Source organism: Euprymna scolopes, chromosome 32 (genome assembly GCF_053919585.1).
Source record: "Euprymna scolopes isolate OS-2025 chromosome 32, ASM5391958v1, whole genome shotgun sequence".
In the NCBI taxonomy this organism is placed as follows: domain Eukaryota; kingdom Metazoa; phylum Mollusca; class Cephalopoda; order Sepiida; family Sepiolidae; genus Euprymna; species Euprymna scolopes.
The window spans coordinates 47,896,371-47,912,927 of NC_136513.1; the positions used below are offsets into that span (position 1 = coordinate 47,896,371).

At 39.6% G+C, this 16,557-nt stretch overlaps 58 non-coding genes across 58 annotated transcripts; all 58 read left to right on the forward strand.

The window, feature by feature from the left end:
* Positions 1-23: 23 nt before the first annotated feature.
* Trnam-cau (transfer RNA methionine (anticodon CAU)) lies at positions 24-118 on the forward strand. The gene is made up of 2 exons: positions 24-60; positions 83-118. It is a non-coding gene; the product is annotated as a tRNA-Met (tRNA).
* A 113-nt stretch (positions 119-231) lies between these two features.
* Trnam-cau (transfer RNA methionine (anticodon CAU)) lies at positions 232-326 on the forward strand. Its single transcript has 2 exons — positions 232-268; positions 291-326. It is a non-coding gene; the product is annotated as a tRNA-Met (tRNA).
* A 113-nt stretch (positions 327-439) lies between these two features.
* Positions 440-534, forward strand: Trnam-cau (transfer RNA methionine (anticodon CAU)). Its single transcript has 2 exons — positions 440-476; positions 499-534. It is a non-coding gene; the product is annotated as a tRNA-Met (tRNA).
* A 113-nt stretch (positions 535-647) lies between these two features.
* Positions 648-742, forward strand: Trnam-cau (transfer RNA methionine (anticodon CAU)). Its single transcript has 2 exons — positions 648-684; positions 707-742. It is a non-coding gene; the product is annotated as a tRNA-Met (tRNA).
* A 113-nt stretch (positions 743-855) lies between these two features.
* Trnam-cau (transfer RNA methionine (anticodon CAU)) lies at positions 856-950 on the forward strand. Its single transcript has 2 exons — positions 856-892; positions 915-950. It is a non-coding gene; the product is annotated as a tRNA-Met (tRNA).
* Positions 951-1,063: 113 nt separating this feature from the next.
* Trnam-cau (transfer RNA methionine (anticodon CAU)) lies at positions 1,064-1,158 on the forward strand. Its single transcript has 2 exons — positions 1,064-1,100; positions 1,123-1,158. It is a non-coding gene; the product is annotated as a tRNA-Met (tRNA).
* Positions 1,159-1,271: 113 nt separating this feature from the next.
* Trnam-cau (transfer RNA methionine (anticodon CAU)) lies at positions 1,272-1,366 on the forward strand. Its single transcript has 2 exons — positions 1,272-1,308; positions 1,331-1,366. It is a non-coding gene; the product is annotated as a tRNA-Met (tRNA).
* A 113-nt stretch (positions 1,367-1,479) lies between these two features.
* On the forward strand, positions 1,480-1,574 carry Trnam-cau (transfer RNA methionine (anticodon CAU)). Its single transcript has 2 exons — positions 1,480-1,516; positions 1,539-1,574. It is a non-coding gene; the product is annotated as a tRNA-Met (tRNA).
* Positions 1,575-1,895: 321 nt separating this feature from the next.
* Positions 1,896-1,990, forward strand: Trnam-cau (transfer RNA methionine (anticodon CAU)). The gene is made up of 2 exons: positions 1,896-1,932; positions 1,955-1,990. It is a non-coding gene; the product is annotated as a tRNA-Met (tRNA).
* Positions 1,991-2,310: 320 nt separating this feature from the next.
* On the forward strand, positions 2,311-2,405 carry Trnam-cau (transfer RNA methionine (anticodon CAU)). Its single transcript has 2 exons — positions 2,311-2,347; positions 2,370-2,405. It is a non-coding gene; the product is annotated as a tRNA-Met (tRNA).
* A 113-nt stretch (positions 2,406-2,518) lies between these two features.
* Positions 2,519-2,613, forward strand: Trnam-cau (transfer RNA methionine (anticodon CAU)). The gene is made up of 2 exons: positions 2,519-2,555; positions 2,578-2,613. It is a non-coding gene; the product is annotated as a tRNA-Met (tRNA).
* Positions 2,614-2,883: 270 nt separating this feature from the next.
* Trnam-cau (transfer RNA methionine (anticodon CAU)) lies at positions 2,884-2,978 on the forward strand. The gene is made up of 2 exons: positions 2,884-2,920; positions 2,943-2,978. It is a non-coding gene; the product is annotated as a tRNA-Met (tRNA).
* Positions 2,979-3,091: 113 nt separating this feature from the next.
* On the forward strand, positions 3,092-3,186 carry Trnam-cau (transfer RNA methionine (anticodon CAU)). The gene is made up of 2 exons: positions 3,092-3,128; positions 3,151-3,186. It is a non-coding gene; the product is annotated as a tRNA-Met (tRNA).
* A 113-nt stretch (positions 3,187-3,299) lies between these two features.
* Trnam-cau (transfer RNA methionine (anticodon CAU)) lies at positions 3,300-3,394 on the forward strand. Its single transcript has 2 exons — positions 3,300-3,336; positions 3,359-3,394. It is a non-coding gene; the product is annotated as a tRNA-Met (tRNA).
* Positions 3,395-3,507: 113 nt separating this feature from the next.
* Positions 3,508-3,602, forward strand: Trnam-cau (transfer RNA methionine (anticodon CAU)). The gene is made up of 2 exons: positions 3,508-3,544; positions 3,567-3,602. It is a non-coding gene; the product is annotated as a tRNA-Met (tRNA).
* Positions 3,603-3,715: 113 nt separating this feature from the next.
* Trnam-cau (transfer RNA methionine (anticodon CAU)) lies at positions 3,716-3,810 on the forward strand. The gene is made up of 2 exons: positions 3,716-3,752; positions 3,775-3,810. It is a non-coding gene; the product is annotated as a tRNA-Met (tRNA).
* A 113-nt stretch (positions 3,811-3,923) lies between these two features.
* On the forward strand, positions 3,924-4,018 carry Trnam-cau (transfer RNA methionine (anticodon CAU)). The gene is made up of 2 exons: positions 3,924-3,960; positions 3,983-4,018. It is a non-coding gene; the product is annotated as a tRNA-Met (tRNA).
* A 113-nt stretch (positions 4,019-4,131) lies between these two features.
* On the forward strand, positions 4,132-4,226 carry Trnam-cau (transfer RNA methionine (anticodon CAU)). Its single transcript has 2 exons — positions 4,132-4,168; positions 4,191-4,226. It is a non-coding gene; the product is annotated as a tRNA-Met (tRNA).
* A 113-nt stretch (positions 4,227-4,339) lies between these two features.
* Trnam-cau (transfer RNA methionine (anticodon CAU)) lies at positions 4,340-4,434 on the forward strand. Its single transcript has 2 exons — positions 4,340-4,376; positions 4,399-4,434. It is a non-coding gene; the product is annotated as a tRNA-Met (tRNA).
* A 113-nt stretch (positions 4,435-4,547) lies between these two features.
* Trnam-cau (transfer RNA methionine (anticodon CAU)) lies at positions 4,548-4,642 on the forward strand. The gene is made up of 2 exons: positions 4,548-4,584; positions 4,607-4,642. It is a non-coding gene; the product is annotated as a tRNA-Met (tRNA).
* A 320-nt stretch (positions 4,643-4,962) lies between these two features.
* Trnam-cau (transfer RNA methionine (anticodon CAU)) lies at positions 4,963-5,057 on the forward strand. Its single transcript has 2 exons — positions 4,963-4,999; positions 5,022-5,057. It is a non-coding gene; the product is annotated as a tRNA-Met (tRNA).
* Positions 5,058-5,377: 320 nt separating this feature from the next.
* On the forward strand, positions 5,378-5,472 carry Trnam-cau (transfer RNA methionine (anticodon CAU)). The gene is made up of 2 exons: positions 5,378-5,414; positions 5,437-5,472. It is a non-coding gene; the product is annotated as a tRNA-Met (tRNA).
* A 113-nt stretch (positions 5,473-5,585) lies between these two features.
* Trnam-cau (transfer RNA methionine (anticodon CAU)) lies at positions 5,586-5,680 on the forward strand. The gene is made up of 2 exons: positions 5,586-5,622; positions 5,645-5,680. It is a non-coding gene; the product is annotated as a tRNA-Met (tRNA).
* A 113-nt stretch (positions 5,681-5,793) lies between these two features.
* Positions 5,794-5,888, forward strand: Trnam-cau (transfer RNA methionine (anticodon CAU)). Its single transcript has 2 exons — positions 5,794-5,830; positions 5,853-5,888. It is a non-coding gene; the product is annotated as a tRNA-Met (tRNA).
* A 113-nt stretch (positions 5,889-6,001) lies between these two features.
* On the forward strand, positions 6,002-6,096 carry Trnam-cau (transfer RNA methionine (anticodon CAU)). Its single transcript has 2 exons — positions 6,002-6,038; positions 6,061-6,096. It is a non-coding gene; the product is annotated as a tRNA-Met (tRNA).
* Positions 6,097-6,833: 737 nt separating this feature from the next.
* On the forward strand, positions 6,834-6,928 carry Trnam-cau (transfer RNA methionine (anticodon CAU)). The gene is made up of 2 exons: positions 6,834-6,870; positions 6,893-6,928. It is a non-coding gene; the product is annotated as a tRNA-Met (tRNA).
* A 113-nt stretch (positions 6,929-7,041) lies between these two features.
* Positions 7,042-7,136, forward strand: Trnam-cau (transfer RNA methionine (anticodon CAU)). The gene is made up of 2 exons: positions 7,042-7,078; positions 7,101-7,136. It is a non-coding gene; the product is annotated as a tRNA-Met (tRNA).
* Positions 7,137-7,456: 320 nt separating this feature from the next.
* Trnam-cau (transfer RNA methionine (anticodon CAU)) lies at positions 7,457-7,551 on the forward strand. Its single transcript has 2 exons — positions 7,457-7,493; positions 7,516-7,551. It is a non-coding gene; the product is annotated as a tRNA-Met (tRNA).
* Positions 7,552-7,664: 113 nt separating this feature from the next.
* Positions 7,665-7,759, forward strand: Trnam-cau (transfer RNA methionine (anticodon CAU)). Its single transcript has 2 exons — positions 7,665-7,701; positions 7,724-7,759. It is a non-coding gene; the product is annotated as a tRNA-Met (tRNA).
* Positions 7,760-7,872: 113 nt separating this feature from the next.
* On the forward strand, positions 7,873-7,967 carry Trnam-cau (transfer RNA methionine (anticodon CAU)). Its single transcript has 2 exons — positions 7,873-7,909; positions 7,932-7,967. It is a non-coding gene; the product is annotated as a tRNA-Met (tRNA).
* A 113-nt stretch (positions 7,968-8,080) lies between these two features.
* On the forward strand, positions 8,081-8,175 carry Trnam-cau (transfer RNA methionine (anticodon CAU)). Its single transcript has 2 exons — positions 8,081-8,117; positions 8,140-8,175. It is a non-coding gene; the product is annotated as a tRNA-Met (tRNA).
* A 113-nt stretch (positions 8,176-8,288) lies between these two features.
* On the forward strand, positions 8,289-8,383 carry Trnam-cau (transfer RNA methionine (anticodon CAU)). The gene is made up of 2 exons: positions 8,289-8,325; positions 8,348-8,383. It is a non-coding gene; the product is annotated as a tRNA-Met (tRNA).
* Positions 8,384-8,496: 113 nt separating this feature from the next.
* Positions 8,497-8,591, forward strand: Trnam-cau (transfer RNA methionine (anticodon CAU)). Its single transcript has 2 exons — positions 8,497-8,533; positions 8,556-8,591. It is a non-coding gene; the product is annotated as a tRNA-Met (tRNA).
* Positions 8,592-8,704: 113 nt separating this feature from the next.
* Positions 8,705-8,799, forward strand: Trnam-cau (transfer RNA methionine (anticodon CAU)). The gene is made up of 2 exons: positions 8,705-8,741; positions 8,764-8,799. It is a non-coding gene; the product is annotated as a tRNA-Met (tRNA).
* Positions 8,800-8,912: 113 nt separating this feature from the next.
* On the forward strand, positions 8,913-9,007 carry Trnam-cau (transfer RNA methionine (anticodon CAU)). The gene is made up of 2 exons: positions 8,913-8,949; positions 8,972-9,007. It is a non-coding gene; the product is annotated as a tRNA-Met (tRNA).
* Positions 9,008-9,327: 320 nt separating this feature from the next.
* Trnam-cau (transfer RNA methionine (anticodon CAU)) lies at positions 9,328-9,422 on the forward strand. Its single transcript has 2 exons — positions 9,328-9,364; positions 9,387-9,422. It is a non-coding gene; the product is annotated as a tRNA-Met (tRNA).
* A 528-nt stretch (positions 9,423-9,950) lies between these two features.
* Trnam-cau (transfer RNA methionine (anticodon CAU)) lies at positions 9,951-10,045 on the forward strand. Its single transcript has 2 exons — positions 9,951-9,987; positions 10,010-10,045. It is a non-coding gene; the product is annotated as a tRNA-Met (tRNA).
* Positions 10,046-10,574: 529 nt separating this feature from the next.
* On the forward strand, positions 10,575-10,669 carry Trnam-cau (transfer RNA methionine (anticodon CAU)). Its single transcript has 2 exons — positions 10,575-10,611; positions 10,634-10,669. It is a non-coding gene; the product is annotated as a tRNA-Met (tRNA).
* Positions 10,670-10,782: 113 nt separating this feature from the next.
* On the forward strand, positions 10,783-10,877 carry Trnam-cau (transfer RNA methionine (anticodon CAU)). Its single transcript has 2 exons — positions 10,783-10,819; positions 10,842-10,877. It is a non-coding gene; the product is annotated as a tRNA-Met (tRNA).
* Positions 10,878-10,990: 113 nt separating this feature from the next.
* Trnam-cau (transfer RNA methionine (anticodon CAU)) lies at positions 10,991-11,085 on the forward strand. The gene is made up of 2 exons: positions 10,991-11,027; positions 11,050-11,085. It is a non-coding gene; the product is annotated as a tRNA-Met (tRNA).
* Positions 11,086-11,198: 113 nt separating this feature from the next.
* On the forward strand, positions 11,199-11,293 carry Trnam-cau (transfer RNA methionine (anticodon CAU)). Its single transcript has 2 exons — positions 11,199-11,235; positions 11,258-11,293. It is a non-coding gene; the product is annotated as a tRNA-Met (tRNA).
* A 1,152-nt stretch (positions 11,294-12,445) lies between these two features.
* Trnam-cau (transfer RNA methionine (anticodon CAU)) lies at positions 12,446-12,540 on the forward strand. The gene is made up of 2 exons: positions 12,446-12,482; positions 12,505-12,540. It is a non-coding gene; the product is annotated as a tRNA-Met (tRNA).
* Positions 12,541-12,653: 113 nt separating this feature from the next.
* On the forward strand, positions 12,654-12,748 carry Trnam-cau (transfer RNA methionine (anticodon CAU)). Its single transcript has 2 exons — positions 12,654-12,690; positions 12,713-12,748. It is a non-coding gene; the product is annotated as a tRNA-Met (tRNA).
* A 320-nt stretch (positions 12,749-13,068) lies between these two features.
* On the forward strand, positions 13,069-13,163 carry Trnam-cau (transfer RNA methionine (anticodon CAU)). Its single transcript has 2 exons — positions 13,069-13,105; positions 13,128-13,163. It is a non-coding gene; the product is annotated as a tRNA-Met (tRNA).
* A 113-nt stretch (positions 13,164-13,276) lies between these two features.
* Positions 13,277-13,371, forward strand: Trnam-cau (transfer RNA methionine (anticodon CAU)). The gene is made up of 2 exons: positions 13,277-13,313; positions 13,336-13,371. It is a non-coding gene; the product is annotated as a tRNA-Met (tRNA).
* A 113-nt stretch (positions 13,372-13,484) lies between these two features.
* Positions 13,485-13,579, forward strand: Trnam-cau (transfer RNA methionine (anticodon CAU)). The gene is made up of 2 exons: positions 13,485-13,521; positions 13,544-13,579. It is a non-coding gene; the product is annotated as a tRNA-Met (tRNA).
* Positions 13,580-13,692: 113 nt separating this feature from the next.
* On the forward strand, positions 13,693-13,787 carry Trnam-cau (transfer RNA methionine (anticodon CAU)). The gene is made up of 2 exons: positions 13,693-13,729; positions 13,752-13,787. It is a non-coding gene; the product is annotated as a tRNA-Met (tRNA).
* A 321-nt stretch (positions 13,788-14,108) lies between these two features.
* Positions 14,109-14,203, forward strand: Trnam-cau (transfer RNA methionine (anticodon CAU)). Its single transcript has 2 exons — positions 14,109-14,145; positions 14,168-14,203. It is a non-coding gene; the product is annotated as a tRNA-Met (tRNA).
* A 113-nt stretch (positions 14,204-14,316) lies between these two features.
* Positions 14,317-14,411, forward strand: Trnam-cau (transfer RNA methionine (anticodon CAU)). Its single transcript has 2 exons — positions 14,317-14,353; positions 14,376-14,411. It is a non-coding gene; the product is annotated as a tRNA-Met (tRNA).
* Positions 14,412-14,732: 321 nt separating this feature from the next.
* Trnam-cau (transfer RNA methionine (anticodon CAU)) lies at positions 14,733-14,827 on the forward strand. Its single transcript has 2 exons — positions 14,733-14,769; positions 14,792-14,827. It is a non-coding gene; the product is annotated as a tRNA-Met (tRNA).
* A 113-nt stretch (positions 14,828-14,940) lies between these two features.
* Positions 14,941-15,035, forward strand: Trnam-cau (transfer RNA methionine (anticodon CAU)). Its single transcript has 2 exons — positions 14,941-14,977; positions 15,000-15,035. It is a non-coding gene; the product is annotated as a tRNA-Met (tRNA).
* A 113-nt stretch (positions 15,036-15,148) lies between these two features.
* Positions 15,149-15,243, forward strand: Trnam-cau (transfer RNA methionine (anticodon CAU)). Its single transcript has 2 exons — positions 15,149-15,185; positions 15,208-15,243. It is a non-coding gene; the product is annotated as a tRNA-Met (tRNA).
* Positions 15,244-15,356: 113 nt separating this feature from the next.
* Trnam-cau (transfer RNA methionine (anticodon CAU)) lies at positions 15,357-15,451 on the forward strand. Its single transcript has 2 exons — positions 15,357-15,393; positions 15,416-15,451. It is a non-coding gene; the product is annotated as a tRNA-Met (tRNA).
* Positions 15,452-15,564: 113 nt separating this feature from the next.
* Positions 15,565-15,659, forward strand: Trnam-cau (transfer RNA methionine (anticodon CAU)). The gene is made up of 2 exons: positions 15,565-15,601; positions 15,624-15,659. It is a non-coding gene; the product is annotated as a tRNA-Met (tRNA).
* Positions 15,660-15,772: 113 nt separating this feature from the next.
* Positions 15,773-15,867, forward strand: Trnam-cau (transfer RNA methionine (anticodon CAU)). Its single transcript has 2 exons — positions 15,773-15,809; positions 15,832-15,867. It is a non-coding gene; the product is annotated as a tRNA-Met (tRNA).
* Positions 15,868-15,980: 113 nt separating this feature from the next.
* Positions 15,981-16,075, forward strand: Trnam-cau (transfer RNA methionine (anticodon CAU)). The gene is made up of 2 exons: positions 15,981-16,017; positions 16,040-16,075. It is a non-coding gene; the product is annotated as a tRNA-Met (tRNA).
* A 113-nt stretch (positions 16,076-16,188) lies between these two features.
* Trnam-cau (transfer RNA methionine (anticodon CAU)) lies at positions 16,189-16,283 on the forward strand. The gene is made up of 2 exons: positions 16,189-16,225; positions 16,248-16,283. It is a non-coding gene; the product is annotated as a tRNA-Met (tRNA).
* A 113-nt stretch (positions 16,284-16,396) lies between these two features.
* Trnam-cau (transfer RNA methionine (anticodon CAU)) lies at positions 16,397-16,491 on the forward strand. Its single transcript has 2 exons — positions 16,397-16,433; positions 16,456-16,491. It is a non-coding gene; the product is annotated as a tRNA-Met (tRNA).
* The last annotated feature ends 66 nt before the right edge of the window (positions 16,492-16,557 follow it).

Consider the following 16,557-nt stretch of genomic DNA (forward strand, 5'->3'; position numbering starts at 1 on the left):
TTTACAAGAGATATTGTTCAGTTGTCTCGGTAGCGCAGTAGGCAGCGCGTCAGTCTCATAATCATGAAGCGAAAGTAGAGCAATCTGAAGGTCGTGAGTTCGATCCTCACCCGGGGCATTACTTTTGTTGATTTTTCAATATCAAACTTTATATTTGTCGTTTTCGTGTGACGGAACTGGAATCTTACATGTAATACAATTTAAACAATTAACAAGAGATATTGTTCAGTTGTCTCGGTAGCGCAGTAGGCAGCGCGTCAGTCTCATAATCATGAAGCGAAAGTAGAGCAATCTGAAGGTCGTGAGTTCGATCCTCACCCGGGGCATTACTTTTGTTGATTTTTCAATATCAAACTTTATATTTGTCGTTTTCGTGTGACGGAACTGGAATCTTACATGTAATACAATTTAAACAATTAACAAGAGATATTGTTCAGTTGTCTCGGTAGCGCAGTAGGCAGCGCGTCAGTCTCATAATCATGAAGCGAAAGTAGAGCAATCTGAAGGTCGTGAGTTCGATCCTCACCCGGGGCATTACTTTTGTTGATTTTTCAATATCAAACTTTATATTTGTCGTTTTCGTGTGACGGAACTGGAATCTTACATGTAATACAATTTAAACAATTAACAATAGATATTGTTCAGTTGTCTCGGTAGCGCAGTAGGCAGCGCGTCAGTCTCATAATCATGAAGCGAAAGTAGAGCAATCTGAAGGTCGTGAGTTCGATCCTCACCCGGGGCATTACTTTTGTTGATTTTTCAATATCAAACTTTATATTTGTCGTTTTCGTGTGACGGAACTGGAATCTTACATGTAATACAATTTAAACAATTAACAAGAGATATTGTTCAGTTGTCTCGGTAGCGCAGTAGGCAGCGCGTCAGTCTCATAATCATGAAGCGAAAGTAGAGCAATCTGAAGGTCGTGAGTTCGATCCTCACCCGGGGCATTACTTTTGTTGATTTTTCAATATCAAACTTTATATTTGTCGTTTTCGTGTGACGGAACTGGAATCTTACATGTAAAAGAATTTAAACAATTAACAAGAGATATTGCTTAGTTGTCTCGGTAGCGCAGTAGGCAGCGCGTCAGTCTCATAATCATGAAGCGAAAGTAGAGCAATCTGAAGGTCGTGAGTTCGATCCTCACCCGGGGCATTACTTTTGTTGATTTTTCAATATCAAACTTTATATTTGTCGTTTTCGTGTGACGGAACTGGAATCTTACATGTAAAAGAATTTAAACAATTAACAAGAGATATTGCTTAGTTGTCTCGGTAGCGCAGTAGGCAGCGCGTCAGTCTCATAATCGTGAAGCGAACGTAGAGCAATCTGAAGGTCGTGAGTTCGATCCTCACCCGGGGCATTACTTTTGTTGATTTTTCAATATCGAACTTTATATTTGTCGTTTTCGTGTGACGGAACTGGAATCTTACATGTAAAAGAATTTAAACAATTTACAAGAGCTATTGTTCAGTTGTCTCGGTAGCGCAGTAGGCAGCGCGTCAGTCTCATAATCATGAAGCGAAAGTAGAGCAATCTGAAGGTCGTGAGTTCGATCCTCACCCGGGGCACTACTTTTGTTGATTTTTCAATATCAAACTTTATATTTGTCGTTTTCGTGTGACGGAACTGGAATCTTACATGTAATACAATTTAAACAATTAACAAGAGATATTGTTCAGTTGTCTCGGTAGCGCAGTAGGCAGCGCGTCAGTCTCATAATCATGAAGCGAAGGTAGAGCAATCTGAAGGTCGTGAGTTCGATCCTCACCCGGAGCACTACTTTTGTTGATTTTTCAATATCAAACTTTATATTTGTCGTTTTCGTGTGATGGTACTGGAATCTTACATGTAATACAATTTAAACAATTAACAAGAGATATTGTTCAGTTGTCTCGGTAGCGCAGTAGGCAGCGCGTCAGTCTCATAATCATGAAGCGAAAGTAGAGCAATCTGAAGGTCGTGAGTTCGATCCTCACCCGGGGCATTACTTATGTTGATTTTTCAATATCAAACTTTATATTTGTCGTTTTCGTGTGACGGAACTGGAATCTTACATGTAATACAATTCAAACAATTAACAAGAGATATTGTTCGGTTGTCTCGGTAGCGCAGTAGGCAGCGCGTCAGTCTCATAATCATGAAGCGAAAGTAGAGCAATCTTTAGGTCGTGAGTTCGATCCTCACCCGGGCATTACTTTTGCTGATTTTTCAATATCAAACTTTATATTTGTCGTTTTCGTGTGTGGGAACTGGAATCTTACATGTAATACAATTTAAACAATTCGCAATAGATATTGTTCAGTTGTCTCGGTAGCGCAGTAGGCAGCGCGTCAGTCTCATAATCATGAAGCGAAAGTAGAGCAATCTGAAGGTCGTGAGTTCGATCCTCACCCGGGGCATTACTTTTGTTGATTTTTCAATATCAAACTTTATATTTGTCGTTTTCGTGTGACGGAACTGGAATCTTACATGTAAAAGAATTTAAACAATTCGCAATAGATATTGTTCAGTTGTCTCGGTAGCGCAGTAGGCAGCGCGTCAGTCTCATAATCATGAAGCGAAAGTAGAGCAATCTGAAGGTCGTGAGTTCGATCCTCACCCGGGGCATTACTTTTGTTGATTTTTCAATATCAAACTTTATATTTGTCGTTTTCGTGTGACGGAACTGGAATCTTACATGTAATACAATTTAAACAATTAACAAGAGATATTGTTCAGTTGTCTCGGTAGCGCAGTAGGCAGCGCGTCAGTCTCACCCGGGGCATTACTTTTGTTGATTTTTCAATATCAAACTTTATATTTGTCGTTTTCGTGTGATGGTACTGGAATCTTACATGTAATACAATTTAAAAACTTAACAAGAGATATTGTTCAGTTGTCTCGGTAGCGCAGTAGGCAGCGCGTCAGTCTCATAATCATGAAGCGAAAGTAGAGCAATCTGAAGGTCGTGAGTTCGATCCTCACCCGGGGCATTACTTTTGTTGATTTTTCAATATCAAACTTTATATTTGTCGTTTTCGTGTGACGGAACTGGAATCTTACATGTAATACAATTTAAAAACTTAACAAGAGATATTGTTCAGTTGTCTCGGTAGCGCAGTAGGCAGCGCGTCAGTCTCATAATCATGAAGCGAAAGTAGAGCAATCTGAAGGTCGTGAGTTCGATCCTCACCCGGGGCATTACTTTTGTTGATTTTTCAATATCAAACTTTATATTTGTCGTTTTCGTGTGACGGAACTGGAATCTTACATGTAATACAATTTAAACAATTAACAATAGATATTGTTCAGTTGTCTCGGTAGCGCAGTAGGCAGCGCGTCAGTCTCATAATCATGAAGCGAAAGTAGAGCAATCTGAAGGTCGTGAGTTCGATCCTCACCCGGGGCATTACTTTTGTTGATTTTTCAATATCAAACTTTATATTTGTCGTTTTCGTGTGACGGAACTGGAATCTTACATGTAATACAATTTAAACAATTAACAATAGGTATTGTTCAGTTGTCTCGGTAGCGCAGTAGGCAGCGCGTCAGTCTCATAATCATGAAGCGAAAGTAGAGCAATCTGAAGGTCGTGAGTTCGATCCTCACCCGGGGCATTACTTTTGTTGATTTTTCAATATCAAACTTTATATTTGTCGTTTTCGTGTGACGGAACTGGAATCTTACATGTAAAAGAATTTAAACAATTAACAAGAGATATTGCTTAGTTGTCTCGGTAGCGCAGTAGGCAGCGCGTCAGTCTCATAATCATGAAGCGAAAGTAGAGCAATCTGAAGGTCGTGAGTTCGATCCTCACCCGGGGCATTACTTTTGTTGATTTTTCAATATCAAACTTTATATTTGTCGTTTTCGTGTGACGGAACTGGAATCTTACATGTAAAAGAATTTAAACAATTAACAAGAGATATTGCTTAGTTGTCTCGGTAGCGCAGTAGGCAGCGCGTCAGTCTCATAATCGTGAAGCGAACGTAGAGCAATCTGAAGGTCGTGAGTTCGATCCTCACCCGGGGCATTACTTTTGTTGATTTTTCAATATCGAACTTTATATTTGTCGTTTTCGTGTGACGGAACTGGAATCTTACATGTAAAAGAATTTAAACAATTTACAAGAGCTATTGTTCAGTTGTCTCGGTAGCGCAGTAGGCAGCGCGTCAGTCTCATAATCATGAAGCGAAAGTAGAGCAATCTGAAGGTCGTGAGTTCGATCCTCACCCGGGGCACTACTTTTGTTGATTTTTCAATATCAAACTTTATATTTGTCGTTTTCGTGTGACGGAACTGGAATCTTACATGTAATACAATTTAAACAATTAACAAGAGATATTGTTCAGTTGTCTCGGTAGCGCAGTAGGCAGCGCGTCAGTCTCATAATCATGAAGCGAAAGTAGAGCAATCTGAAGGTCGTGAGTTCGATCCTCACCCGGGGCACTACTTTTGTTGATTTTTCAATATCAAACTTTATATTTGTCGTTTTCGTGTGATGGTACTGGAATCTTACATGTAATACAATTTAAACAATTAACAAGAGATATTGTTCAGTTGTCTCGGTAGCGCAGTAGGCAGCGCGTCAGTCTCATAATCATGAAGCGAAAGTAGAGCAATCTGAAGGTCGTGAGTTCGATCCTCACCCGGGGCATTACTTATGTTGATTTTTCAATATCAAACTTTATATTTGTCGTTTTCGTGTGACGGAACTGGAATCTTACATGTAATACAATTCAAACAATTAACAAGAGATATTGTTCGGTTGTCTCGGTAGCGCAGTAGGCAGCGCGTCAGTCTCATAATCATGAAGCGAAAGTAGAGCAATCTTTAGGTCGTGAGTTCGATCCTCACCCGGGCATTACTTTTGCTGATTTTTCAATATCAAACTTTATATTTGTCGTTTTCGTGTGTGGGAACTGGAATCTTACATGTAATACAATTTAAACAATTCGCAATAGATATTGTTCAGTTGTCTCGGTAGCGCAGTAGGCAGCGCGTCAGTCTCATAATCATGAAGCGAAAGTAGAGCAATCTGAAGGTCGTGAGTTCGATCCTCACCCGGGGCATTACTTTTGTTGACTTTTCAATATCAAACTTTATATTTGTCGTTTTCGTGTGACGGAACTGGAATCTTACATGTAATACAATTTAAACAATTAACAAGAGATATTGTTCAGTTGTCTCGGTAGCGCAGTAGGCAGCGCGTCAGTCTCATAATCATGAAGCGAAAGTAGAGCAATCTGAAGGTCGTGAGTTCGATCCTCACCCGGGCATTACTTTTGCTGATTTTTCAATATCAAACTTTATATTTGTCGTTTTCGTGTGTGGGAACTGGAATCTTACATGTAATACAATTTAAACAATTCGCAATAGATATTGTTCAGTTGTCTCGGTAGCGCAGTAGGCAGCGCGTCAGTCTCATAATCATGAAGCGAAAGTAGAGCAATCTGAAGGTCGTGAGTTCGATCCTCACCCGGGGCATTACTTTTGTTGATTTTTCAATATCAAACTTTATATTTGTCGTTTTCGTGTGATTGTACTGGAATCTTACATGTAATACAATTTAAAAACTTAACAAGAGATATTGTTCAGTTGTCTCGGTAGCGCAGTAGGCAGCGCGTCAGTCTCATAATCATGAAGCGAAAGTAGAGCAATCTGAAGGTCGTGAGTTCGATCCTCACCCGGGGCACTACTTTTGTTGATTTTTCAATATCAAACTTTATATTTGTCGTTTTCGTGTGATGGTACTGGAATCTTACATGTAATACAATTTAAACAATTAACAAGAGATATTGTTCAGTTGTCTCGGTAGCGCAGTAGGCAGCGCGTCAGTCTCATAATCATGAAGCGAAAGTAGAGCAATCTGAAGGTCGTGAGTTCGATCCTCACCCGGGGCACTACTTTTGTTGATTTTTCAATATCAAACTTTATATTTGTCGTTTTCGTGTGACGGAACTGGAATCTTACATGTAATACAATTTAAACAATTAACAAGAGATATTGTTCAGTTGTCTCGGTAGCGCAGTAGGCAGCGCGTCAGTCTCATAATCATGAAGCGAAAGTAGAGCAATCTGAAGGTCGTGAGTTCGATCCTCACCCGGGGCATTACTTTTGTTGATTTTTCAATATCAAACTTTATATTTGTCGTTTTCGTGTGACGGAACTGGAATCTTACATGTAATACAATTCAAACAATTAACAAGAGATATTGTTCGGTTGTCTCGGTAGCGCAGTAGGCAGCGCGTCAGTCTCATAATCATGAAGCGAAAGTAGAGCAATCTTTAGGTCGTGAGTTCGATCCTCACCCGGGGCATTACTTTTGTTGATTTTTCAATATCAAACTTTATATTTGTCGTTTTCGTGTGACGGAACTGGAATCTTACATGTAATACAATTCAAACAATTAACAAGAGATATTGTTCGGTTGTCTCGGTAGCGCAGTAGGCAGCGCGTCAGTCTCATAATCATGAAGCGAAAGTAGAGCAATCTTTAGGTCGTGAGTTCGATCCTCACCCGGGGCATTACTTTTGTTGATTTTTCAATATCAAACTTTATATTTGTCGTTTTCGTGTGACGGAACTGGAATCTTACATGTAATACAATTCAAACAATTAACAAGAGATATTGTTCGGTTGTCTCGGTAGCGCAGTAGGCAGCGCGTCAGTCTCATAATCATGAAGCGAAAGTAGAGCAATCTTTAGGTCGTGAGTTCGATCCTCACCCGGGGCATTACTTTTGTTGATTTTTCAATATCAAACTTTATATTTGTCGTTTTCGTGTGACGGAACTGGAATCTTACATGTAATACAATTTAAACAATTCGCAATAGATATTGTTCAGTTGTCTCGGTAGCGCAGTAGGCAGCGCGTCAGTCTCATAATCATGAAGCGAAAGTAGAGCAATCTGAAGGTCGTGAGTTCGATCCTCACCCGGGGCATTACTTTTGTTGACTTTTCAATATCAAACTTTATATTTGTCGTTTTCGTGTGACGGAACTGGAATCTTACATGTAATACAATTTAAACAATTAACAAGAGATATTGTGCAGTTGTCTCGGTAGCGCAGTAGGCAGCGCGTCAGTCTCATAATCATGAAGCGAAAGTAGAGCAATCTGAAGGTCGTGAGTTCGATCCTCACCCGGGGCATTACTTTTGTTGACTTTTCAATATCAAACTTTATATTTGTCGTTTTCGTGTGACGGAACTGGAATCTTACATGTAATACAATTTAAACAATTAACAAGAGATATTGTTCAGTTGTCTCGGTAGCGCAGTAGGCAGCGCGTCAGTCTCATAATCATGAAGCGAAAGTAGAGCAATCTGAAGGTCGTGAGTTCGATCCTCACCCGGGCATTACTTTTGCTGATTTTTCAATATCAAACTTTATATTTGTCGTTTTCGTGTGTGGGAACTGGAATCTTACATGTAATACAATTTAAACAATTCGCAATAGATATTGTTCAGTTGTCTCGGTAGCGCAGTAGGCAGCGCGTCAGTCTCATAATCATGAAGCGAAAGTAGAGCAATCTGAAGGTCGTGAGTTCGATCCTCACCCGGGGCATTACTTTTGTTGACTTTTCAATATCAAACTTCATATTTGTCGTTTTCGTGTGATGGTACTGGAATCTTACATGTAATACAATTTAAAAACTTAACAAGAGATATTGTTCAGTTGTCTCGGTAGCGCAGTAGGCAGCGCGTCAGTCTCATAATCATGAAGCGAAAGTAGAGCAATCTGAAGGTCGTGAGTTCGATCCTCACCCGGGGCATTACTTTTGTTGATTTTTCAATATCAAACTTTATATTTGTCGTTTTCGTGTGACGGAACTGGAATCTTACATGTAATACAATTTAAACAATTAACAAGAGATATTGTTCAGTTGTCTCGGTAGCGCAGTAGGCAGCGCGTCAGTCTCATAATCATGAAGCGAAAGTAGAGCAATCTGAAGGTCGTGAGTTCGATCCTCACCCGGGGCATTACTTTTGTTGATTTTTCAATATCAAACTTTATATTTGTCGTTTTCGTGTGACGGAACTGGAATCTTACATGTAATACAATTTAAACAATTAACAAGAGATATTGTTCAGTTGTCTCGGTAGCGCAGTAGGCAGCGCGTCAGTCTCATAATCATGAAGCGAAAGTAGAGCAATCTGAAGGTCGTGAGTTCGATCCTCACCCGGGGCATTACTTTTGTTGATTTTTCAATATCAAACTTTATATTTGTCGTTTTCGTGTGACGGAACTGGAATCTTACATGTAAAAGAATTTAAACAATTAACAAGAGATATTGCTTAGTTGTCTCGGTAGCGCAGTAGGCAGCGCGTCAGTCTCATAATCGTGAAGCGAACGTAGAGCAATCTGAAGGTCGTGAGTTCGATCCTCACCCGGGGCATTACTTTTGTTGATTTTTCAATATCGAACTTTATATTTGTCGTTTTCGTGTGACGGAACTGGAATCTTACATGTAAAAGAATTTAAACAATTTACAAGAGCTATTGTTCAGTTGTCTCGGTAGCGCAGTAGGCAGCGCGTCAGTCTCATAATCATGAAGCGAAAGTAGAGCAATCTGAAGGTCGTGAGTTCGATCCTCACCCGGGGCACTACTTTTGTTGATTTTTCAATATCAAACTTTATATTTGTCGTTTTCGTGTGACGGAACTGGAATCTTACATGTAATACAATTTAAACAATTAACAAGAGATATTGTTCAGTTGTCTCGGTAGCGCAGTAGGCAGCGCGTCAGTCTCATAATCATGAAGCGAAAGTAGAGCAATCTGAAGGTCGTGAGTTCGATCCTCACCCGGGGCACTACTTTTGTTGATTTTTCAATATCAAACTTTATATTTGTCGTTTTCGTGTGATGGTACTGGAATCTTACATGTAATACAATTTAAACAATTAACAAGAGATATTGTTCAGTTGTCTCGGTAGCGCAGTAGGCAGCGCGTCAGTCTCATAATCATGAAGCGAAAGTAGAGCAATCTGAAGGTCGTGAGTTCGATCCTCACCCGGGGCATTACTTTTGTTGATTTTTCAATATCAAACTTTATATTTGTCGTTTTCGTGTGACGGAACTGGAATCTTACATGTAATACAATTCAAACAATTAACAAGAGATATTGTTCGGTTGTCTCGGTAGCGCAGTAGGCAGCGCGTCAGTCTCATAATCATGAAGCGAAAGTAGAGCAATCTTTAGGTCGTGAGTTCGATCCTCACCCGGGCATTACTTTTGCTGATTTTTCAATATCAAACTTTATATTTGTCGTTTTCGTGTGTGGGAACTGGAATCTTACATGTAATACAATTTAAACAATTCGCAATAGATATTGTTCAGTTGTCTCGGTAGCGCAGTAGGCAGCGCGTCAGTCTCATAATCATGAAGCGAAAGTAGAGCAATCTGAAGGTCGTGAGTTCGATCCTCACCCGGGGCATTACTTTTGTTGACTTTTCAATATCAAACTTTATATTTGTCGTTTTCGTGTGACGGAACTGGAATCTTACATGTAATACAATTTAAACAATTAACAAGAGATATTGTTCAGTTGTCTCGGTAGCGCAGTAGGCAGCGCGTCAGTCTCATAATCATGAAGCGAAAGTAGAGCAATCTGAAGGTCGTGAGTTCGATCCTCACCCGGGCATTACTTTTGCTGATTTTTCAATATCAAACTTTATATTTGTCGTTTTCGTGTGTGGGAACTGGAATCTTACATGTAATACAATTTAAACAATTCGCAATAGATATTGTTCAGTTGTCTCGGTAGCGCAGTAGGCAGCGCGTCAGTCTCATAATCATGAAGCGAAAGTAGAGCAATCTGAAGGTCGTGAGTTCGATCCTCACCCGGTGCATTACTTTTGTTGACTTTTCAATATCAAACTTCATATTTGTCGTTTTCGTGTGATGGTACTGGAATCTTACATGTAATACAATTTAAAAACTTAACAAGAGATATTGTTCAGTTGTCTCGGTAGCGCAGTAGGCAGCGCGTCAGTCTCATAATCATGAAGCGAAAGTAGAGCAATCTGAAGGTCGTGAGTTCGATCCTCACCCGGGGCATTACTTTTGTTGATTTTTCAATATCAAACTTTATATTTGTCGTTTTCGTGTGATTGTACTGGAATCTTACATGTAATACAATTTAAAAACTTAACAAGAGATATTGTTCAGTTGTCTCGGTAGCGAAGTAGGCAGCGCGTCAGTCTCATAATCATGAAGCAAAAGTAGAGCAATCTGAAGGTCGTGAGTTCGATCCTCACCCGGGGCATTACTTTTGTTGATTTTTCAATATCAAACTTTATATTTGTCGTTTTCGTGTGATTGTACTGGAATCTTACATGTAATACAATTTAAAAACTTAACAAGAGATATTGTTCAGTTGTCTCGGTAGCGAAGTAGGCAGCGCGTCAGTCTCATAATCATGAAGCGAAAGTAGAGCAATCTGAATGTCGTGAGTTCGATCCTCACCCGGGGCACTACTTTTGTTGATTTTTCAATATCAAACTTTATATTTGTCGTTTTCGTGTGATGGTACTGGAATCTTACATGTAATACAATTTAAACAATTAACAAGAGATATTGTTCAGTTGTCTCGGTAGCGCAGTAGGCAGCGCGTCAGTCTCATAATCATGAAGCGAAAGTAGAGCAATCTGAAGGTCGTGAGTTCGATCCTCACCCGGGGCACTACTTTTGTTGATTTTTCAATATCAAACTTTATATTTGTCGTTTTCGTGTGACGGAACTGGAATCTTACATGTAATACAATTTAAACAATTAACAAGAGATATTGTTCAGTTGTCTCGGTAGCGCAGTAGGCAGCGCGTCAGTCTCATAATCATGAAGCGAAAGTAGAGCAATCTGAAGGTCGTGAGTTCGATCCTCACCCGGGGCATTACTTTTGTTGATTTTTCAATATCAAACTTTATATTTGTCGTTTTCGTGTGACGGAACTGGAATCTTACATGTAATACAATTCAAACAATTAACAAGAGATATTGTTCAGTTGTCTCGGTAGCGCAGTAGGCAGCGCGTCAGTCTCATAATCATGAAGCGAAAGTAGAGCAATCTGAAGGTCGTGAGTTCGATCCTCACCCGGGGCATTACTTTTGTTGATTTTTCAATATCAAACTTTATATTTGTCGTTTTCGTGTGACGGAACTGGAATCTTACATGTAATACAATTCAAACAATTAACAAGAGATATTGTTCAGTTGTCTCGGTAGCGCAGTAGGCAGCGCGTCAGTCTCATAATCATGAAGCGAAAGTAGAGCAATCTGAAGGTCGTGAGTTCGATCCTCACCCGGGGCATTACTTTTGTTGATTTTTCAATATCAAACTTTATATTTGTCGTTTTCGTGTGACGGAACTGGAATCTTACATGTAATACAATTCAAACAATTAACAAGAGATATTGTTCAGTTGTCTCGGTAGCGCAGTAGGCAGCGCGTCAGTCTCATAATCATGAAGCGAAAGTAGAGCAATCTTTAGGTCGTGAGTTCGATCCTCACCCGGGGCATTACTTTTGTTGATTTTTCAATATCAAACTTTATATTTGTCGTTTTCGTGTGACGGAACTGGAATCTTACATGTAATACAATTCAAACAATTAACAAGAGATATTGTTCAGTTGTCTCGGTAGCGCAGTAGGCAGCGCGTCAGTCTCATAATCATGAAGCGAAAGTAGAGCAATCTTTAGGTCGTGAGTTCGATCCTCACCCGGGGCATTACTTTTGTTGATTTTTCAATATCAAACTTTATATTTGTCGTTTTCGTGTGACGGAACTGGAATCTTACATGTAATACAATTCAAACAATTAACAAGAGATATTGTTCGGTTGTCTCGGTAGCGCAGTAGGCAGCGCGTCAGTCTCATAATCATGAAGCGAAAGTAGAGCAATCTTTAGGTCGTGAGTTCGATCCTCACCCGGGGCATTACTTTTGTTGATTTTTCAATATCAAACTTTATATTTGTCGTTTTCGTGTGACGGAACTGGAATCTTACATGTAATACAATTCAACAATTAACAAGAGATATTGTTCGGTTGTCTCGGTAGCGCAGTAGGCAGCGCGTCAGTCTCATAATCATGAAGCGAAAGTAGAGCAATCTTTAGGTCGTGAGTTCGATCCTCACCCGGGGCATTACTTTTGTTGATTTTTCAATATCAAACTTTATATTTGTCGTTTTCGTGTGACGGAACTGGAATCTTACATGTAATACAATTCAAACAATTAACAAGAGATATTGTTCGGTTGTCTCGGTAGCGCAGTAGGCAGCGCGTCAGTCTCATAATCATGAAGCGAAAGTAGAGCAATCTTTAGGTCGTGAGTTCGATCCTCACCCGGGGCATTACTTTTGTTGATTTTTCAATATCAAACTTTATATTTGTCGTTTTCGTGTGACGGAACTGGAATCTTACATGTAATACAATTTAAACAATTCGCAATAGATATTGTTCAGTTGTCTCGGTAGCGCAGTAGGCAGCGCGTCAGTCTCATAATCATGAAGCGAAAGTAGAGCAATCTGAAGGTCGTGAGTTCGATCCTCACCCGGGGCATTACTTTTGTTGACTTTTCAATATCAAACTTTATATTTGTCGTTTTCGTGTGACGGAACTGGAATCTTACATGTAATACAATTTAAACAATTAACAAGAGATATTGTGCAGTTGTCTCGGTAGCGCAGTAGGCAGCGCGTCAGTCTCATAATCATGAAGCGAAAGTAGAGCAATCTGAAGGTCGTGAGTTCGATCCTCACCCGGGGCATTACTTTTGTTGACTTTTCAATATCAAACTTTATATTTGTCGTTTTCGTGTGACGGAACTGGAATCTTACATGTAATACAATTTAAACAATTAACAAGAGATATTGTTCAGTTGTCTCGGTAGCGCAGTAGGCAGCGCGTCAGTCTCATAATCATGAAGCGAAAGTAGAGCAATCTGAAGGTCGTGAGTTCGATCCTCACCCGGGCATTACTTTTGCTGATTTTTCAATATCAAACTTTATATTTGTCGTTTTCGTGTGTGGGAACTGGAATCTTACATGTAATACAATTTAAACAATTCGCAATAGATATTGTTCAGTTGTCTCGGTAGCGCAGTAGGCAGCGCGTCAGTCTCATAATCATGAAGCGAAAGTAGAGCAATCTGAAGGTCGTGAGTTCGATCCTCACCCGGGGCATTACTTTTGTTGACTTTTCAATATCAAACTTCATATTTGTCGTTTTCGTGTGATGGTACTGGAATCTTACATGTAATACAATTTAAAAACTTAACAAGAGATATTGTTCAGTTGTCTCGGTAGCGCAGTAGGCAGCGCGTCAGTCTCATAATCATGAAGCGAAAGTAGAGCAATCTGAAGGTCGTGAGTTCGATCCTCACCCGGGGCATTACTTTTGTTGATTTTTCAATATCAAACTTTATATTTGTCGTTTTCGTGTGATGGTACTGGAATCTTACATGTAATACAATTTAAAAACTTAACAAGAGATATTGTGCAGTTGTCTCGGTAGCGCAGTAGGCAGCGCGTCAGTCTCATAATCATGAAGCGAAAGTAGAGCAATCTGAAGGTCGTGAGTTCGATCCTCACCCGGGGCATTACTTTTGTTGATTTTTCAATATCAAACTTTATATTTGTCGTTTTCGTGTGATTGTACTGGAATCTTACATGTAATACAATTTAAAAACTTCACAAGAGATATTGTTCAGTTGTCTCGGTAGCGCAGTAGGCAGCGCGTCAGTCTCATAATCATGAAGCGAAAGTAGAGCAATCTGAAGGTCGTGAGTTCGATCCTCACCCGGGGCATTACTTTTGTTGATTTTTCAATATCAAACTTTATATTTGTCGTTTTCGTGTGATGGTACTGGAATCTTACATGTAATACAATTTAAAAACTTAACAAGAGATATTGTTCAGTTGTCTCGGTAGCGCAGTAGGCAGCGCGTCAGTCTCATAATCATGAAGCGAAAGTAGAGCAATCTTTAGGTCGTGAGTTCGATCCTCACCCGGGGCATTACTTTTGTTGATTTTTCAATATCAAACTTTATATTTGTCGTTTTCGTGTGATTGTACTGGAATCTTACATGTAATACAATTTAAACAATTAACAATAGATATTGTTCAGTTGTCTCGGTAGCGCAGTAGGCAGCGCGTCAGTCTCATAATCATGAAGCGAAAGTAGAGCAATCTGAAGGTCGTGAGTTCGATCCTCACCCGGGGCATTACTTTTGTTGATTTTTCAATATCAAACTTTATATTTGTCGTTTTCGTGTGATGGTACTGGAATCTTACATGTAATACAATTTAAAAACTTAACAAGAGATATTGTTCAGTTGTCTCGGTAGCGCAGTAGGCAGCGCGTCAGTCTCATAATCATGAAGCGAAAGTAGAGCAATCTGAAGGTCGTGAGTTCGATCCTCACCCGGGGCATTACTTTTGTTGATTTTTCAATATCAAACTTTATATTTGTCGTTTTCGTGTGATGGTGCTGGAATCTTACATGTAATACAATTTAAAAACTTAACAAGAGATATTGTTCAGTTGTCTCGGTAGCGCAGTAGGCAGCGCGTCAGTCTCATAATCATGAAGCGAAAGTAGAGCAATCCGGAAGTCGTGAGTTCGATCCTCACCCGGGGCATTACTTTTGTTGATTTTTCAATATCAAACTTTATATTTGTCGTTTTCGTGTGATGGTACTGGAATCTTACATGTAATACAATTTAAAAACTTAACAAGAGATATTGTGCAGTTGTCTCGGTAGCGCAGTAGGCAGCGCGTCAGTCTCATAATCATGAAGCAAAAGTAGAGCAATCTGAAGGTCGTGAGTTCGATCCTCACCCGGGGCATTACTTTTGTTGATTTTTCAATATCAAACTTTATATTTGTCGTTTTCGTGTGATTGTACTGGAATCTTACATGTAATACAATTTAAAAACTTCACAAGAGATATTGTTCAGTTGTCTCGGTAGCGCAGTAGGCAGCGCGTCAGTCTCATAATCATGAAGCGAAAGTAGAGCAATCTGAAGGTCGTGAGTTCGATCCTCACCCGGGGCATTACTTTTGTTGATTTTTCAATATCAAACTTTATATTTGTCGTTTTCGTGTGATGGTACTGGAATCTTACATGTAATACAATTTAAAAACTTAACAAGAGATATTGTTCAGTTGTCTCGGTAGCGCAGTAGGCAGCGCGTCAGTCTCATAATCATGAAGCGAAAGTAGAGCAATCTGAAGGTCGTGAGTTCGATCCTCACCCGGGGCATTACTTTTGTTGATTTTTCAATATCAAACTTTATATTTGTCGTTTTCGTGTGATGGTACTGGAATCTTACATGTAATACAATTTAAAAACTTAACAAGAGATATTGTTCAGTTGTCTCGGTAGCGCAGTAGGCAGCGCGTCAGTCTCATAATCATGAAGCGAAAGTAGAGCAATCTGAAGGTCGTGAGTTCGATCCTCACCCGGGGCATTACTTTTGTTGATTTTTCAATATCAAACTTTATATTTGTCGTTTTCGTGTGATGGTACTGGAATCTTACATGTAATACAATTTAAAAACTTAACAAGAGATATTGTTCAGTTGTCTCGGTAGCGCAGTAGGCAGCGCGTCAGTCTCATAATCATGAAGCGAAAGTAGAGCAATCTGAAGGTCGTGAGTTCGATCCTCACCCGGGGCATTACTTTTGTTGATTTTTCAATATCAAACTTTATATTTGTCGTTTTCGTGTGATGGTACTGGAATCTTACATGTAATACAATTTAAAAACTTAACAAGAGATATTGTTCAGTTGTCTCGGTAGCGCAGTAGGCAGCGCGTCAGTCTCATAATCATGAAGCGAAAGTAGAGCAATCTGAAGGTCGTGAGTTCGATCCTCACCCGGGGCATTACTTTTGTTGATTTTTCAATATCAAACTTTATATTTGTCGTTTTCGTGTGATGGTACTGGAATCTTACATGTAATACAATTTAAAAACTTAACAAGAGATATTGTTCAGTTGTCTCGGTAGCGCAGTAGGCAGCGCGTCAGTCTCATAATCATGAAGCGAAAGTAGAGCAATCTGAAGGTCGTGAGTTCGATCCTCACCCGGGGCATTACTTTTGTTGATTTTTCAATATCAAACTTTATATTTGTCGTTTTCGTGTGATGGTACTGGAATCTTACATGTAATACAATTTACAAACTTAACAAGAGATATTGTTCAGTTGTCTCGGTAGCGCAGTAGGCAGCGCGTCAGTCTCATAATCATGAAGCAAAAGTAGAGCAATCTGAAGGTCGTGAGTTCGATCCTCACCCGGGGCATTACTTTTGTTGATTTTTCAATATCAAACTTTATATTTGTCGTTTTCGTGTGACGGAACTGGAATCTTACATGTAATACAATTTAAACAATTAACAAGAGATATTGTTCAGTTGTCTCGGTAGCGCAGTAGGCAGCGCGTCAGTCTCATAATCATGAAGCGAACGTAGAGCAATCTGAAGGTCGTGAGTTCGATCCTCACCCGGGGCATTACTTTTGTTGATTTTTCAATATCAAACTTTATATTTGTCGTTTTCGTGTGACGGAACTGGAATC